Below are 18,465 nucleotides of genomic sequence, written 5' to 3' on the forward strand. Positions count from 1 at the left end.
GGGAAGTTAAAAAGTTTTTAACCATCCAAAGTGAGTTTTTTTGTCTTGAAAAATCAGCTTTTATTATACAGAAATCTTGGAAAGTAATTGGTCAGAATGTTTATTATTTTGTGTCTCAGATTAATGTTAGTGCAAATATTCTTCTGTACATTGGAACTAGAAAACAATTATATAACATTTCTTTGTTGAAATATAATTGACATATAACATTATATTAGTTTCAACTATAGAGCGTAATGATTTGACATTTGTATATGTTGTGAGATCACCACAATAAATCTAGTTAACACCTGTTATCATACATAGTTATAATTTTTTTTCTTGAGATGAGAACATTTAAGATTTACTCACCTAGCAACTTTCAAATATGCAATATACTATTATCAGCTATAGGCAACATGTTGTACATTACATCACCATGACTTATTTTATAACTGGAAGTTTGTACCTTTTGTACCCCTTCACCCATTTTTCACATCACACAAACCCTGCCTATGGCAAACACCAATCTGTTTTCTGTATCCATGAGCTTAATTGTTTTGTTTTTCAGATTCCACATGAAGTGAAATCACACAGTATTTGTCTTTCTCTATCTGATTTATTTCACTTCACATAATGCCATCAAAGTCCATCCATGTTGTCACAAAGTGAATTTTTTATTAGAGTTTTATTAAAGTATAATTCACATGTAACAAAATTTACCCTTTTAAAATGTACAACTCGGTGGTTTTACTATATTCATAGATTTGTGTAATTATCACCATTATCTAATTCCAGACATTTTTCATTACCTTCAAAAGAAACCCTGTAACCATTAGGAGTCATTCCCCAGTTCTCCTCCAACTCCCCCACCATATATAGTATGTGACTTCTTAGGTCTGGCTTCTTTAACTCGACATAATGTTTTTTCTTTTTTCTTTTCTTTTCCTTTTTTTTCTCTTCTTTCTTTTATTTTCTTTTGGTTTTGTAAATTTTTATTTTAATTCCAGTTAACACACAGTGGTACATTAGTTTCAGGTGTGCAATATAGTGATTCAACAATTCCATACATCACCTGGTGCTCATCACAAGAGCACTCTTTATTTTTATTTTTTTTTAAAGATTTTATTTATTTATTTATTTGAGAGAGAGAGCAAGCACAAGAGGGGGGAAGCGGGAGAGGGAGAAGCAGACTCCCTGCTGAGCAGGGAGCCTGATGCGGGACTCGATCCCGGGACTCCAGGATCATGACCTGAGCCGAAGGCAGTTGCTTAACCAACTGAGCCACCCAGGCGCCCAACAAGAGCACTCTTTAAATCCCATCACCTATTTAACCCATCCCACATCACTCTCCCCTTTGGTAACTGTCAGTTCTTTATAATTAGCAGTCTTTTTCTTTGTTTGCCTCTCTCTCTCTTTTTTTCCCCCCTTTGCTCGTTTGTCTTGTTTCTTAAATTCACATATGAGTGAAATCATATGGTATTTGTCTTTTTCTGACTTATTTATTTCTCTTAGCATTATACTGTACAGCTCCATCCATGTTGTTGCAAATGGCAAGATTTCATGCTTTTTTGTAGCTGAGTAATATTGCATTGTAAATATACATGAGGTATATATATATATATATATATATATATATATATATATATATATATCACATCTTCCTTATCCATTCATCAATCAATGGACACTTGGGCTGCTTCCATATCTTGGCTAGTGTAAATAATCCTGCTATAAACATAGGGGTTCATGTATCCCTTTGAATTAGTGTTTTTGAATTCTTTGGGTAAATACCCAGTAATGCGATTGCTGGATCATAGGTGGTTGGTTCTATTTTTAACATTTTGAGGAATCTCCATACTGTTATCCAGAGTAGCTGCACCAGTTTATATTCCCACCAACAGTGCAAGAGGGTTCCTTTTGCTTGTCAACACCTTGTTTCTTGTGTTACTGGTTGTTGATTTTGTCAACACCTTGTTTCTTGTGTTACTGGTTGTTGATTTTAATCATTGTGACAGGGGTGAGGTGATATTTCATTGTAGTTTTGATTTGTATTTCCTTGATGGTAAGTGATGATGAATATCTTTTCTATATATATATATATATATATATATATATATATATTTAAATTTAAATTTAAATTCTAGTTACTTGACATACAGTTCAATATTGGTTCAGGAGTAGAGTTCAGTGGTTCATCATTTACATATAAAACCCAGTACTCAGGGCGCCTGGGTGGCTCAGTTGGTTAAGCAACTGCCTTTGGCTCAGATCATGATCCTGGAGTCCTAGGATCGAGTCCCACGTCGGGCTCCCTGCTCAGCGGGGGGTCTGCTTCTCCCTCTGACCCTCTTCCCTCTCGTGCTCTCTGTCTCTCATTCTCTCTCTCTCAAATAAATAAAATCTTTAAAAAAAAAAAAAACCAGTACTCATCATAACAAGTGTCCTCCTTAATACCCATCACCCATCTATCCCATCCCCCACCCATGTCCCTCCATCAACTTTCAGTTTGTTCTTTATAGTTAAGGGTCTCTCATGATTTGTTTCCTTCTCTCTCTCTTTTTCCCCCTCCTGAATGTTGATCCATTTTGTTTCTTAAATCCCATATATGAGTGAAATCATACGCTCTTATGCTAAAGGAAATAACTCAATCAGAGAAAGACAAATACCAGATGGTAAGTGAAGATGAACATCTTTTTATGTGTTTGTTGACCATCTGGATATCTTCTTTGGAAAAGGTGTCTATGCCTTCTGCCCATTTCTTAATTAGATTATTTGTTTTTTGGGTGTTGAATTTTATAAGTTCTTTGTATATTTTGAATACTAACCTTTTATTATATAAGTCATATGCAACTATCTTCTCCCATTACATAGGTTGCCTTTTAGTTTTGTTGATTGTTTCCTTTACTGTGCAGAAGTTTTTTTTGTTGTTGTTGTTTTGTTTTTGTTTTACTCCCAATAGTTTATTTTTTATTTTTGTTTCCCTTGCCCCAGAAGACATATCTAGAAAGAAGTTGCTATGGCCAATGTCAAAGAATTTAATACCTGTATTCTAGGATTTCTATGGTTTCAGGTCTTACATTTAGGTTTTTCATCCATTTTGAATTTGTTTTTGTGTATGGTGTGAGAAAGTGGTCATTACTTTCTTTTGCATGTTGCTGTCCAGTTTTCCCAACACCATTTGTTGAAAAGACATTCTTTTTTCCCATTGGATATTCTTTCCTGCTTTGTCAAAGATTAATGACCATATAGTTGTGGGTTCATTTCTGGGTTTTCTATTCTGTTCCATTAATCTATGTATCTATTTTTGTGCCACTAACATCGTGTTTTGATTAGTACAGTTTTGTAATATATCTTGAAGTCTAGAATTGTGATGTCTCCAGGTTTGGACTTCTTTTTCAAAATTTCTCTGGCTCACTGGGGTCTTTTTTTTTTTTTAAGATTTTATTTATTTATTTGACAGAGAGAGACACAGTGAGAGAGGGAACACAAGCAGGGGGAGGGGCAGAGGGAGAAGCAGGCTTCTCGCCGAGCAGGGAGCCCGATGCGGGGCTTGATCCCAGGACCCTGGGATCATGACCTGAGCCGAAGGCAGACGCTTAACAACTGAGCCACCCAGGTTCCCCCTCACTGGGGTCTTTTAAAGTTCCATACAAATTTTAGAATTTAGAATTGTTTGTTCTAGTTCTGTGAAAAATGCTGTTGGTGTTTTCATAGGAATTGGATTAAATGTGTAGACTGCTTTGGGTAGTATAGACATTTTAACAATATTTGTTCTTCAAATGTTTTTCCATTTCTTTGTGTTGTCTTCAATTTCTTTCATCAATGTTTATTAGTTTTCAGAGTACAGATCTTTTACCTCTTTGATTAAGATTATTCCTAGGATCCTATTATTTTTGGTGCCATTGTAAATGGGTTTTCTTAATTTGTCTTTCTGCTGCTTCATTATTGGTATATGGAAATGCAATAGATTTCTATACATTGATTTTGTGTCCTGGGACTTTACTGAATTCATTCATCAGTTCTAGCAGGTTTTTGGTGGAGTCCTTCGAGTTTTCTATATATAGTATCATGGCATCTGCAAATAGTGAAGGTTTTATTTCTTCCTTACCAATTTAGATGTCTTTTATTTCTTTTTGTAGTCTAATTGTTGTGACAGGGGCTTCCAGTACTATGTTGAATAAAAATGGTGAGAATGGACACCCTTGTCTTGTTCCTGACCTTAGGGGAAAACTCTCAGGTTTTTCCCGTACAGGATAATGTTAGCTGTGGGTTTTTCATATATGGCCTTTATGATGTTGAAGTATTTTCCTCTAAACCTACTTTGTTGGTTTTTTTTTTTTTATCATGAATAGATGTTTTACTTTATCAAATGCTTTTTCTGTATCTACTGAAGTGATCATATGGTTCTTATCATTTCTCTTATTGATGTGATGTATCACATTGATTGATTTGTGAGTATTGAACCACGCTTGTAATCCAGGAATAAATCCCACTTGGTTGTGGTGAATGATTTTTTTTTTTAATGTATTGTTGAATTCTGTATACTAGATTTTATATGCTAGTATTTTGTTGAGGATTTTTGCATCTATGTTTATCAGGGATATTGGCCTGTAACTTGACATGTTTTCAAGCTTCACACATATTGTAGCATTTATCAGTACTTCTCTGCTTCTAATGCCTGAATAATATTCCATCATATAAAAGCAGTATATTTTGTTTCATCATTCATCTGTTGATGGACATTTAAATTGTTTCTACTTTTTGCCTATTATAAATAATGCTGCTATCAATGTTCATGTGCAAGATTTTAGGTGGACATATGTTTTCATGTCTCTTGGGTATATAAGTAAAAGTGGAATTACTGGGTCAAATAGTAACTCTATGTTTACTATTTTGAAGAAATGACAAACAATTTTTTGAAGTGGCTGCAGCATTTTATATTCCCAAAGTGAAATTTATGGATTATATATCCACAGATTGTTTCAAAAATTAGATTGTAATTTATCATACATTTACTGGATACTCTGTACTTTGTACTTTGTTGTCCAGATTTCATGATATTCCAACATTATAATTCCCCTTTTTATAGGAAAGCTGATCCTGCTGGATAGCAGAAATTCCAGTGCCCCCAAGAATGTGGAGAATACCAATGATTGTGACTTAAAGAGTTTTTAAGAAGTGTTATATGATAGTTTAGTTGATGTAGGGAGAGAGGAACTGACCTCTGACTTTTTTAAAGTTTATAGTATATCAATATGCAACAGAGAAATAAATCATACCACAAAGGGATCATTCCAGCAGCATTTCATCAAAACAAATGCTTTTGTACAATCTTTCTAGAATTAGCCTAGCATTCCAACCCTTGCCTATTGGTCACAGGTGGAGGTAAGATTGTTTAAGGAACAAAAGATTAGTCCAAGAAGAGTGCAAAGAGTATTAGTACCAGGGATAAACACATGACTATTTGACTCCAGGAGTAGGGGGAGGGTTTCACAAGATTTTCCTGCTGAAATAGCATGAACATGAGCACAAGATGAGAAGAAGTTACATATTGGGAAGTTTGTCAGTGGCTGAACTATCTTAAGATACATTGTTTATGGATTCAGGTATGTCCTTAAGGGAATTATTATCCTCTTAGGACTTTTCCTTTCTCTCCTGGCTTACAATATGGAAAGACAAAAGCCTCAATTTTAAACCTTAAAATAGTTAAATAAGAGCCCTTTCAAGGAAATTATCACACCCAAAATTACACAAACACATTTTTTTTACTAGGCGAAAAACTTTATTAATCTTGTTTCAAACTTTATTCCCAGGCTTCTTCAGCTTAATTAGCTGCAAAGAATGAATTGTGCATAAGTAAAAAACTGAAAAGACCAGCAGTGTCCAAGGGGCTTGGGCTTAAAAAATATTAGAGATCTAGATTTTATCAGATCTATGAACAAGTTTTTAAAAAGCACTCATAAAATAGCAGCTCCCAGTAACTTTTTCAAGTTTTATTTTGTTCCATAGTTGACTCAGTTCAGTTTACTTCATTCTTGGAAGCTTCATCAAAATTCTCCACAAGATCTAGAACTTCATCATCATCTTCCTCTCTGGTAGCAAGTGGTGCTTTTCCATCTGCAAATTATTTGGGCAGAGCTTCAGCCAGTCTTCTTAAACTAGTCGGACTGTCTGTAGCAAGTTGGCTTAAGATACTGGGTAGCATTTCTGTCAGCTGCTTTGTCTCAGCATGGCCTGTAACAGTGAAAGTTTTCACTGCCAGGGATGCCTGAACTGTAGAGTTGTTAAAGTCGGTCACTGTTCCTTGGTTTGTGAACATATTCACTTCAACACCAGAGATACTGTTTACCCCTAACTTCTTTAAGAAGGACTGAAGTTTTGTGTTTTTTTAAAAATCATCTGCTGTAGTCATTCTATGAACCACCTTCTTTTGGCAAGAAGTTCCTTTCCCACCAATGCACATTTGTGCTTGCAATTTGGCAAGTTTTTCCTGGTTCATGATAGTTTCTTTCATCTTGTTGGAGTGGAAATGGGACCATGTGGGCACTAGGATAGGTACTCAGGGGGTCTAGGAGGACAAGTTGAGATGAGGTGCACACACACGGGGACACAAGATGGCAGCTAGAGGGCACACACACACATTTATAAATATGTGTTATACACACATACATATAAGCATATATATTATGTTAATGATAAAAGGATAATGCTTAACCATAGGTAATTATTTATCAAAATACTCTGACTATATTTCTGCTTAAATTTTAATAATAAATAAGCAGTAAATATATATGTAAGAAAAATGAAAAACAAAAACAAAACAAAAAAAAAACACCTGAGTACATACAATGAAAATCAGTCACTCTCCGGGAATAAAAAAAATAAAGTTGGAAAAACTTTCTAGAAATCTCAACTAAGGCCACTGACTCTTAGTGTAGAAACTCAATATAGAAACTTAATGTAGGTACTCACTGTAGGAAATATTTATTTCACTCATGTGTGAGAGTTTTGGTTTCTGACTTACTGAGGGAAGTTGATTGGACATGGATTCTCAAAGAGTATTTTTTCCTTTAGCAAAATCAGATTTAATTAATCAGGTAATATAAGACTTCACCAGAGCTGCTTTTATCTGTAAGATGATTTCATGGTCTCTGGGTAATCACAATGTTTCTGGCATTTCCAAATCTCTTAGTACTTGTCTAATGCAAAGTACAAAGTTCATTTTAAATTTTCCTGGGTATTATAATTTTCACATTTATCAGTTGTTTACATATTAGTGTGAATGAAAGTGTGAGAGTTGGTGCTGATGAAAGGAGGGAGTTCCCTGGGGAAAGCCTAATGGACAGAGACTGTGTATAACTAGGAGAAAAGAGGAGATTTGGGGGCCCAAATACTTAACTGCCTGTTTCACATTTTACCTCTTTTTTGAACCCAGAACATTTTCTAAGGAAAGGTATTTTTAAATTTTATTGAAGATGCTTGACTTCTCTTTCTTGCCAACAAAATGAAAGTCATTTCACAAGGATTATTCTCCATGTGCAAATTGAGTCCATGTCTCCTTTACCTGATGCATTCCCAGACCAGGTTTCTTTTTTGATTTGAGTCAGATTGTCAAGCCTCTCTAGTTGGGTCATGAATAGTTACAAGTTCCTCCTCTAGGTGATCATTATAAGATCCAAATATGTATCTTAAATGGCTTGCAGAAATTTGCAAAGAAACCTTTAGAACCCCCTAGGATGTATTTACATCTAAATCATTTTTAACCATGAGACAAAAGTTCTTTTCTCCAGATGCTCAAGGTTTACATTTTATGGGGCAGCAGTTTCTCTGAAAAATATATACCTTATTGTAAAAATAGAGCACAAATTGCTCTTCTCTTTAGACTTTCTGACTTTAGACTATTTTATACTGCTGGGACATAATCAATGGAGGAACATCAGTGCATTGTCCTGGTTTCATAAAGAACTTTCATAAAGTCCTGCTTTCATAAAGGACTAAGTAAGGAACAAAGCATTTGTTTTCCTTGTGTAGGCTCTGCAGTTAACATGCATGATTTAATGAATGTGTTTTTGCTTTCCCAAGACAGATACCAAGTAGTACTACATATTTCAGTGGTATTTTCTTAGAAGTTCAAAAGTTTTGAGTGTAGACCTTTTATCTTCGAAGGGGATGTAAGAGGGGTGACACTTGAGGAATCAAGAGAATCGGGAAAAATATCCTGTTATAAAGTTTTATTGTTTTGTAACTTTTTTTTTCTGACTGTATTTGCCATGGAGTTTTTCTTATAAATGTAATTCCTTCATAATCTGTTTAAAAAACCACAAATACATCACTCAGAAGGATATTTAGGGAACCATGAAGAAGGGGAAAAAAAACTCATTGGTTTAATGGAATGCTGTCAAGTCAAATCAGCATCATGAATGACAGTGGGGCAGAACTGATACTTTTGCACTGACATGTTAGAAGAAAAGCCCATGCATTATTTAGAAAACTCAGAAATCTGTCAGCTGTATGATTGCCAAGTTAGCAGAAGCAGGAGGATGCTGCTCAAGTTGAAAAGAAATGCATAGGCACAGATCCATATTGTAACCTTTCATGTTCTACACTCACCATGAATAGTCAGCTATTATGCAGTCAGCATTTTTTAGTTTTTCTCTGTTAAATTTTCAAGGTCTTCAAAAGGCAAAAGAGGTAGGTCTTTTATTCTAAAAAAGCAAAATGTATAGGCTGTTATTTTAGTGTTAAAGATGATAAGACCAAAGAAAGACTGTTTTTCATTTTTGTAAGTGCTGTGCAGATTTCCCAGGAGTGTTTTGGGGTTGTTAAGGTATGTATTATTTTCACACATTTATCGCATGAACAAAGTATTTTCTTAATTATTTTCTTTTCAACAAACAGGAGAAAACACTTTGTTTTAGTGCTTTAACCACACTAGCACATCATTTATAAACATGGAAAGTTTTATTCTCTACTAATATAAATATGATATATACACATCAACATTTTCATTATTTTTAAATACATATTGCCAAAATATAATTATTGACCTCATCATGACCTTATGTTACTCCTGTGAGGCAAGTAAAAAGCCAATACTCTTCCTGTTATCATAGAAAAGAAAAGCACAAACAAATCCAGTGCCTTCCTTAAAGTTACGCACTTTCATAATAGGAGAAAGTTAGTGGTAATAGAAACATGACTTTTATGCTTTCAGTCTAGTGATTCTAGTGTTTTCTATGCTATGGTTATACCATGACTTTTCACTGTAAGTCACTGTGCATTTATAAGTTTAATTGTCTCTACATCAGAACATTTAATAAAAATCTTCTATTCCATATTAGCTTAATAAAATCTTCTATTTTAATAAAATAGTTTCTATTTCATGTTAGCTGCTAATTTATAGTCAACGAAGGAAAAAAAACACATAACTAGCTAACCAGGAATAATGGCATAAAATTGGAAAATAAGGTTTTTGGTGTCACTATATTTTGGAAATATCTCAAGACAAGTTGTAAAAGTTGAATTCCTAATGATGGTGGTCTAGTTTAAAATTGCACCTTACTTTGGTATAAAATTATAAACTTTTTGATATTACTATTGGAAATAATGCATAGGAGTAACTTTTTAAAGATTTCATTTATTTATTTATTTGGGGGGGCAAAGAGAGAGGGAGAGAGAGAGAGTCTCAAGCAGATTCTGCACTGAATGTGGAGCCCAACATGGGGCTTGATCTCATGACCCTGAGACTATGACCTGAGCTGAAACCAAGAGTTGGGTGTTTAACTGACTGAGCCACCCAGGTGCCCCTAGGAGTAATTTATAGAACACACGTTATCCCCTGATCTCTGGGTCTTTAGCCTTTCTATGGGGAGACATGTGCATACTTCAGCATATTGATGGTTAAACTTTCTTTTTGTAAGCTCTTGTGGGTTTTGTGTTCCATAAAGGACCCCTTTGGTAGGAGTATCGATTTACACTTTTTTTATTTTCAGAAAACTCATAATGATCACAATTATCTGGAAGTTCTACTGACTAAATCACAGTAAGTGAAACACTCAGGGAGCTCAGCTGATATTTTCAGTCTACCTGTGGAATGGTCTGAGGTCTAATCACCACTTGTACCTAGCTCTTGTGTTTCTTAGTGATGTTTCCAAGTCTATCCTTTCCTTTTTCTCTTCACCATCCTCTTTTTACTACATTTCTGAGCTGTGTCTACTTTTGGAATTAACTGCTGGATATATTAATAACATTTCATATACTGCAATAATGTTTCTGGAAGTGTGTGAGACAGAGAAAGAGAGAGGAAAGAGAAAAAGAAGAGAGACATGTCTCTCCTAGGCAAAATCTTTCTGACTATTTCTGATTATTTTCCATTTTGAATTTATCAATACCTGTTACCGTTATTTATAAAAATGCATTTGGTACATACTTCACTTTATAAAGTATTTGTGTGGATTGTAGATACATTTACAATCTACATAAATTGTAGATTACATTTGATCAGGCTGAATCCCTGCCTTCAAGCAAGAAACAAGAACTGTCAAGATGGTTTGGAAATGAGGAAAAATAAGAGGATGCATTTGAAACTAAGTTGCAAGTTTGCAGAGGAAGCCAAATGATTATTGGATGTTGGGAGATCTGGGTTCTAGAACCATGTCTGCCAAGAAACAATTCTCTTCTTATAGCTGACCCTCAGTTTTTTGTGGGGTTTTTTTTTGTGTGGTTTTTTTTTTTTTTTTGATATATAAAAATAAGAAGTGGAAATAGATGACATTTAAGGTCAATAACAGCTATGGTAATTCTACCTTTGGGTATAGGATAACTGGTTATTCTGGCACTCTAATTTCAGAAGGGAGCAAGAGGAGTGTTCTATACATATGTAAGGGTGGCCATTTAGTTCAGAGACTGCCTATAAATAAATCTTAGAAAACTAATAATCCAGATATGGTTTGATTGTCAGCTCTCTGTTTCTTTTCTAGAATTCTAGTATAACTAGAATACATCTTAATACACATTAGATAATGCTGAATTGCTATGTAATGCATCTCAACAACACATGGCAAAAAAAAAAAAAAAAAAAAAAAGCCCTTGTCCAAAACCTCCTATCCCCACAATAAAAGGGTAAAATCATTAATATATGATGGAAGAAGAATTGGGCTTATCATTGTTCTTGAAAGAGTTAAAACTGAAATGAGAAACCTTCCCTCTCCTTTACTTATAGAACCAGATCAATTATATTTATCTTCCTTCAGTTTAGAAAAGCTCTGATCTCCATGAACTATATGGCTTAACATACTATGAATAAGAAAACATTAAAGGTCTCATTGGACTATCTAAACAGACTTTCCATAAAAAAAAGCTGTAACTAAATAAAATGCTATCGATTGTGTACTTCAGTCATTCAGCAATACTTCAGGGTATAGTCCTCCCTGGAAGCATTGATGTTAATGGGCATGGCATACATTCATTGAAAGGAAATATATACCTCTTAGTTTGTATTTCAGCCATTTAGGCATATTGTATGATCTACTTTACTTGATTTATCTAGTCTATCACCTTTCTTGCATTCTAAAAACTGGCACTGCATTTTAATAGCAGAAAAAAAATCTTTGTCTCATTGAACCAGAATTACCTACTTGCAAGTAATCCATTTTCATATGTAAGCTTTGTTGTACCAAATTTACTTTGAAGAATGTAGAACATGTCTTTGTAGAGTACAAGGACATACCTCCAGGCACCTGCCAAGTAATAGGGAAGGAACCTTTCAGTTTCTTGTTATTTTTACTATAGGAACTAAATGCAGTGGAACAAAATCTAATGACAAAATGCAAGTAGCACAGTTAAACTGTTTAGAATGAAGCATTTTTACATGTCTATCACCTTGTTGATCTTCCACAAATTTAGAGTACAGAGGTCTAAATCTTCAAAGCTTGAAAAACAGAGGTGGAACATAAACTAATCTTCATTTTTTCTCTATCATCTTACAGCAGCACTAATGGAAATGTATTTTGTTTAATGACTCTGAAATCCTGTTTGTAATTAGATGTGGGAATTGGTCTTACTTTGTAACAGATGATACTGGAATAATAATATGAGAGATGCTACACTGAGACCGCTATCTTCCTAAATCTATATCATTTTTCATTTTATTGACAGGAGATGTGTGCAAGAACAAAGAAATTGATTTTAAAAAGGAAGAAAATAAGTTCTAATAAAAAATTCCAATCCAAGTATTTTAGTGTTACTTTTAATATACTGACTGTAGTGGGAGTAGGAAAAGGCATGCACCTTGTGTTTAATTTTAGGAAACAAGGGTTTTAGATTTGTTGCTTTGTTCCTGATAATAATCTTTGAATGTTATTGCAAAGACTAAATAGAGAAGTTTAATTAAGTGCCAGAGACCATATTACTGAAGCATGTGTTTTACATTAGTATGATCACACAATACTACCTTCACACACATTAATACCTTCTTTTAAAGAAAAATTTTATCTTCAAACAAAGAATGTAAAGACTGGACAGACTTGAGTGCAACAGCTATTCTGTACATCATGTTCTTCATTGTCAGTAAATGTTACTGTCACAAATAATTCTGGTCACTAAAGATTTAGTAATGTTTGTAGGTCTTAGATCTTTTTCCATTTAATGCTAATGGACTCCAGGAGCCACAAAAAGCCTCAGAAAGAAACGTATTATAGATAGGTTTCATCTTCCCTTCAAAACATATGTATTATTGATATTTATGGTAATAAGAATGCTTGGACACTTTCTTGGAGATTTTGATTAGTACATACTTAATAGTATATGATGATCAATTTAGTTGTTACTACATTCCTTTGCTTTCTAATTCATGTGTTAGACTCTTCTTAGTAGATCCAAGACTTGGCAAAAGAGAAAAAAATATTGTGAAGCACTTCCTTGGAAGTTCAAATTTGTTTAGCAATTTAGCTCACAAAGCAGTTTCACACTTACTTATTTCCTTTGATTATCATAAAAATTCCGTAAAGTAAGTAGAACAGGTATTATTATCTTGTTGGTAGTTGAAGAAACCAAAGCCCAAAGAGGCTCAGCAATTTGGCTAAGTTCAAATAGATAGTATATAGTCAAATACATTACTTTCAACTCCAAAGCCAACATTCTTCCATGGCAAAATAACTCATGGTGAAGAAATTAAAGCGATAACACATATGGTTTCATCAATATACAGGTTGATAGATTTTGGTGACTTCATAATGGGTAAGAATACAATGTAATTAGAAAGGAAATTTCCCCAAACAGTGAGTTCATGACTCTGCTCACATTGCAAAACAATGGAGTAGATTTCAATTTGATGATGGTGAACATAATCTTTATTTGCTATGATAACTAGCATTTTTTCATGAAATTTTAGACCATCACTGGGTTCCCTACTCTTTTCATGCAAAAGAAATCAAAGACCATATCAGTGAAAAAGCAAAAATCATAAAATCCTTGTTTCTTAAGATTAAAAACAAGGGATGTGCAGTTTACTTCCCTTCTTGCAATATATTGCAAACACCAACATGTATATATTGGAGTTTATCATTAGATTTTCTTTTTTTTTTTAAAGATTTTAATTTTTATTTATTTATTTGACAGAGAGAGACATAGCGAGAGCAGGAACACAAGCAGGGGGAGTGAGAGAGGGAGAAGCAGGCTCCCTGCGGAGCAGGGAGCCCGATGTGGGGCTCGATCCCAGGACCCTGGGATCGTGACCTGAGCCGAAGGCAGACGCTTAACGACTGAGCCACCCAGGCGCCCAGTTTTCTTTTTTTACTTCTTAAAAACAATGCTTTGTTATTGGCATGCATAATATGTTAGCTATAAGGGCTAATGAAATAACCCGTTTGAGTTCAAATGTACAAATTAACTCTAGGGATTCTAGCTGCTTCATTATGAAATACTAGAAAGCTCCTTATACTTATGCAGCAATGTGATAATTGTTCAGTTTTCCTGTTTATATTCATTAGCCTAGAGCAGTTTCATACATAAAGTTGGTATGATAAATATGTAAAGGATAGATCAATTGTATCAACTTTGGTAGATGTTTCTGGAACATAGTTGGTAGCCAAATAAATATTTACTGGATGCTGATTATGTAGTATGCCATTTCATTATATATATAATATCGAAAGTCCTATGGATTAATATACTGTAGGACATACTGTAATTCCTCTGTCTTCATTATTGACAAAAATTATTTTGCCAATTAGAAACAAAGAACCACATTCCCCTGCAATGTTCAAAATAAATACATAAATGGAAATTTTAGAACTAACATTGTTTTGTCTTCTAAACAGCCTACAGGAAAGTATGCTTAAAGATAAAATAGCTAAAATGAACAATTCTGTAATAAGTTTTGATTTAGAAGTTGTTGTGATTTACTACTGCAAGAGAAGTCAATCAGTCTATTACAGTAGTTTCTTAACAATGGATTATTTTGGATAACTTCCAATTTGAAAGACAGGCTTTGTCTTAGGATGGGAGCATTAGTACAGGGAAATTCAGGTATTAGGCATAGCAGGTAATATAAAAAAGTGATCATAGAGGATTTGGAGAAATTTTAAAAAACTGAAAGTACTAGATTATAAGATCTAAACTTTTTATTTTTCATGTTTATATTTAAATTCATAGTTAACAGATAGTGTGATATCAGTTTAAGGAGTAGAATTTAGTGATTCTTTACTTACATAAAATACCCAGTGCTCATCACAACTACCCTCCTTAATACTGATCACACATGTAGCCCACCCCCCTCCCGCCCACCCCCCCACCAGCAACCCTCAGTTTGTTTTTTACACTCAAGAGTCTCTTTTATGGTTTGCCTCCCTCTCTTTTTTTCCCTTCCCCTTACGTTCATCTGTTTGTTTCTTAAATTCCACATATGAGTGAAATCATATGATATTTGTCTTTCTCTGACTGACTTATTTCGCTTAGCATAATACACTCTAGCTCATCCATGTCACTACAAATGGCAAGATTTCATTCTTTTTGATGGCTGAGCAGTATTCCATTGTATGTGTATACCACTTCTTCTTTATCCATTCATTTATCAATGAATGGGCACTTGGGCTCTTTTCATAATCTGGCTATTGTTGATAATGCTATTAACATATTAACATCAGGGGGCATGTGCCCCTTCAAATCAGTATTTTTGTATCTTTTGGGTAAATACCTACTAGTACAATTGCTGGGTCATAGGGTAATTCTATTTTTAACTTTTTGAGGAATCTCCATACCGTTTTCCAGAGTGGCTGCACCAGTTTGCATTCCCACCAACAATACAAGAGGGTTCCCTTTTCTCCACATCCTCACCAGCACCTGTTGTTTCTTGTGTTGTTGATTTTAGCTATTCTAACAGGTGTGAGGTAATATATCATTGTAGTTTTGACTTCTGTTTCATTGATAATGAGTGATGTTCATAAACTTTTCATGTGTCAGTTGGCCATCTGGATGTCTTCTTTGAAAATATGTATTCATGGCTTCTGCCCATTTTTTTATTGGATTATTTGCTGTATGGGTGTTGAATTTTATAAGTACTTCATATATTTTGGATACTAACCCTTTATAAAATATGTCATTTGCAATTACTTTCTCTAATGCCTTAGGTTACTTTTAGTTTTCTTTATTGTTTCCTTTTCTGTGCAAAAGCTATTTATTTTGATGAACTCCCAATAGTTCATTTTTGCTTTTGTTTCCCTTACCATCTGCAATGTGTCTAGTAAGACATCGCCACAGTCCATGTCAAACAGGTTGCTGCCTCAAGGATTTTGATAGATTCCTTCTCATGTTTAGCTTTCATCCATATTGAATTTATTTTTGTGTTTTGTGTAAGAAAGTGGTTCAGTTTCATTCTTCTGCATGTGGCTGCCCAGTTTTCCAAACACCATTTGTTAAAGAGACTGTCTTTTTTCCATCGGATATTCTTTCTTGGTTTGTCAAAGATTAGTTTACCATATAGCTCTTGGTCAATTTCTGGATTTTCTATTCTTTCCATTGATCTGTGTGTCTTTTTTGTGCCAGTACTATAGTGTTGATGACTACAACTTTGTAATATAACTTGTGCTGCCTCCAGCTTTGTTTCTCTTTTTCAAGATGGCTTTGGCTGTTTGGGGTCTTTTGTGGTTCCATACAAATTTTAGGATTATTTGTTATAGCTCTGTGAAAAATGCTGGTAGTATTCTGATAGGGATTACATTAAATGTGTACATTGCTTTGGGTATTATAGACATTATAACAATATTCTTCCACTCCATGAGCATGGGATGTTTTTCCATTTCTTTGTGTCATTTCCAATTTCTTTCATAAGTGTTCTATAGTTTTTAGAGTACAGATCTTTTACCTCTTTGGTTAGGTTTATTCCCAAGTATCTTATGTATTTTGGTGCAATTGTACATGGGATGGATTCCTTGAACTCTCTTTCTGCTGCTTCATTATAGGTGTATAGAAGTGCAATAGATTTTTGTACACTGATTTTGTATCCTGTGACTTTGCTGAATTCATGTATCAGTTATAGCAATTTCTTGGTACAGTACCATGTTGTCTGAAAATAATTAAGTTTGAGGGGCTCATGGGTGGCTCAGTCAGTTAAGTGACCAACTCTTGGTTTCAGCTTAGGCCATGATCTCAGGATAGTGAGATTGAACCTTGCATCAGGCTCTGCACTCAGTAGGGAACCCAAGCACTACTTGGGTTTCTCTCTTCCTCTCCCTCATCCTCTCCTGCTTGTGCTCTCTCTCTCTAAAATAAATAAATAAGGAAGGAAGGAAAAGAAAGAAAGAAAGGAAGAAGGAAATTATAAAGAAAGAAAGGAAGGAAGAAGAAGAAAGACTAAAGAAGAAAGAAGAAAGACAAAGAAAGAAAGAAAGAAAGAAAGAAAGAAAGAAAGAAAGAAAGAAAGAAAGAAAGAAGAAAGAAAGAAAATTAAAAGAAAGCAGAAAGAAAGAAACTTTGACTTCTTCCTTGCTGATTTGGATGCCTTTTACTTCTTTTTGTTGTCTGATTGCTGAGGCTAGGACTTCCAGTACTTTATTAAATAACACTGGTGAGAGTGGACATGACTGTCTTGTTCCTGACCATAGAGGAGAAGCTCTCAGTATTTCCCCATTAAGGATATTAGCTGTGGGTCTTTTGTATAGGGCCTTTATGGTGTTGCATATGTTCCCTCTATCCCTACTTGTTTGGGGGCTTTCATCAAGAATGGATGTTGTATGTTTTCAAATGCTTCTTCTGCATCTATTGAGAAGATCATATGGTTTTTATCCTATCTTTTATTAATGTGGTATATCATATTGATTGATTTGCAAATATTGAACCACCCTTGCAGCCCAAGATTAATCCCACTTGATCATGGTGAATGATTCTTTTAATGTACTGTTGGATTCGATTTGCTAGTATTTTGTTGAGAAATTTGCATTCATGTTCATCCAGGATATTGGCCTCTACTTCTCCTTTTTAGTGGGGTCTTTCCTGGTTTTGGAATCACAGTAATGCTGGCCATGTAGAATGAGTTTGGAAATTTTCCTTCCATTTCTATTTTTGGAATTGTTTGAGAATAATATGTATAAACTCTTCTTTAAATGTTTGGTAGAATTCCCCTGGGAAGCCATCTGTTCCTGGATTTTGTTGGGAGATTTGTGATTACTGATTCAATTTCTTTGCTGGTTATGGGTCTGTTCAATTTTTCTATTTGTTCCTGTTTCAGCTTTGGTAGCTTGTATATTTATAAGAATTTGTCCATTTCTTCCAGATTGCCCAATTTGATGGCATATACTTTTTCATAATATTTTCTTATAGTTGTTTGTATTTCTGTGGTGTTGGTTGTGGTGTCTCCTCTCTCATTTGTGATTTTATTTGTGTCCTTTCTCTCTTCTTTTTGACAAGTCTGGCTATGGGTTAATCAATTTTATTAATTCTTTCAAAGTGCCAGCTCCTAGTTTCATTGATCTGTTCTACTGTTTTTTTTTTTTTTTCTATATCATTTATTTCTGCTCTAATCTTTATTATTTCCCTCCTTCTTCTGGCTTTAGGCTTCATTTGTTGTTCTTTTTCTAACTCCTTTAAGTGTAAGGCTGTATTTTTGAGACTTTTCTTGCTTCTTGAGGTAGGCCTGTATTGCATTTATCCTTCCTCTTAGGGCCACTTTTGCTGTATCCCAAAGGCTTTGTACCATCATATTTTCATTTTAATTTGTTTCTATGTTTTTTTTTTAATTTATTATTTAATTCCTAGTCAACCCATTCATTCTTTAGTAGGATGTTCCCTACCTTCCATGTATTTGTGTTATTTCCAATTTTTTTTCTTGTGGCTGACTTCATATTCATAGCATTGTGTTTAGAAATATGCATGGTATGATCTTAATCCTTTTGTATATGTTGAGACCTGATTTGTGACCCAGTATGTGATTTATTCTGGATAATGTCCCATGTGCACTCTAAAAGAATGTGTATTCTGCTGCTTTAGGAT

At 34.3% G+C, this 18,465-nt stretch overlaps 1 protein-coding gene and 1 pseudogene across 2 annotated transcripts in view; one reads left to right on the forward strand and one right to left on the reverse strand.

The window, feature by feature from the left end:
* Positions 1-18,465, forward strand: part of DACH2 (dachshund family transcription factor 2) — a 909,992-nt gene that overhangs the window by 691,905 nt on the left and 199,622 nt on the right. The gene's annotated exons all lie outside the window — the stretch shown is intronic.
* Positions 6,002-6,496, reverse strand: LOC123848098 (transcription factor BTF3-like; annotated as a pseudogene).

Source organism: Mirounga angustirostris, unplaced genomic scaffold (genome assembly GCF_029215605.1).
Source record: "Mirounga angustirostris isolate CCGP_5_RB_7025 unplaced genomic scaffold, mMirAng1.0.hap1 SCAF_11, whole genome shotgun sequence".
NCBI classification, from domain to species: Eukaryota; Metazoa; Chordata; class Mammalia; order Carnivora; family Phocidae; genus Mirounga; species Mirounga angustirostris.